Source organism: Sinocyclocheilus grahami, unplaced genomic scaffold, assembly GCF_001515645.1.
Source record: "Sinocyclocheilus grahami isolate Dianchi unplaced genomic scaffold, SAMN03320097.WGS_v1.1 scaffold7419.1, whole genome shotgun sequence".
Classification (NCBI taxonomy): domain Eukaryota; kingdom Metazoa; phylum Chordata; class Actinopteri; order Cypriniformes; family Cyprinidae; genus Sinocyclocheilus; species Sinocyclocheilus grahami.
In genome coordinates, this window is record NW_015511462.1 from 8,741 (window position 1) to 10,144 (window position 1,404).

The following is a 1,404-nucleotide window of genomic DNA, read 5'->3' on the forward strand; positions in this document are numbered from 1 at the left end:
CTTTTCTTGCTGATCTGAAAAATTATCCGATCCGTGGGTCAAAAAACATAATTTGATCCGAACCATGAGATTTGTGATCCGTTGAACCACTAATGGTCATGTATAAGCAGATCATCAGCTTCATGACGGCTTGTGATCCAGCATCCAATATTGTGACATCAGTATTGCCATAACCTTTACAGACGAGTGAGGAAAGCACGAGACCGCATGATCCACCTTGACAGCAGAAGGTAGCATGCCATTCAACTACAACAAAATGCAGGACTGCTTTTCATACAAACGCTCTTCCACTTATAGCTCACTGCTTAGAAGACAGAAGAGGTACAACAGAGGGACTAAGGTGACCCTAGGTGGGGTAGCTTTTTACTTAAAGAGAAGGATAGTTTCTCCAAGGTCAGCTTTACGTGACCATACCTCCCATTCCCAGATAATAAGAGCACTGTTGCACTGTGGGTCTCCTGCCAACCGCATATAACTGCAAACATGGGGAGAATCTGTTTTAAAGAAGAGTTTGCTGATACAAACTAGCTCTACAAATAAATCTATTTAGTAAAATGACACAACAGACTAAAACCACAAAAGCAGCTGTAGTACAATAATATTTTACCAGATGTCCTAATCCATGACATTAACATGATAATCCAATCGCTAAAGGTGTATGTAAATATACACTAATATTGTGCCAGGTTATGATAACGGAAACATAAACAGTTTTTCTTAAATTTAAACTGTGAGCCCGTGAGAGCTGCATTCAGGTAACAAGAGAAAACACCATGATCTCGGGGTGGTGTCGAGGATTTCTCTCACGCCTGCCTCTAGAGGTGTGATTGAACTTGAGTAGACTAGAGTGTCATGTCTGATCACATGGAAGCTGTACTTAGCAACCGGGAAAAAAGCAAAAAAAAGGACAACCCCCCTCAAGGAGATGACCTAGAGAACAAGTTACATCAAGCAATGGTATAAATTAAATAGAAAAAGTCTGACCAAATCAGATAAGAGAACAGGATATATGACTAGTCAATTTAAATACTCACTGCTTACAAATAACAAACTTCTTACACTACTGGTCATAGAAATGACTAATCTAATAAGTATTAGTGAAGATGAATGTTTACTAGTAGTAATACACCATTTTTTTCTTTCATTTAGCAAAAAAACAAATCCAAAAATCAAGTTTTGATATTTCAATTTGGGGAATTGAACTCCGTATGCTGTTCAGTGTTATGTTCTCAGTCGTAGTAAACCAGTTGGCTCACGAGATTTCAACCAAACTAATTTTACATAGGCCTACTGCTACTCTACCATAATAAGTGCATCCACTCTGCTGTTTACCTGTTGTAGCTCATCCACATTGTGTGCATGAAACATACGAGGACACAGTCAAAACATCATTGGAGAAGTGCT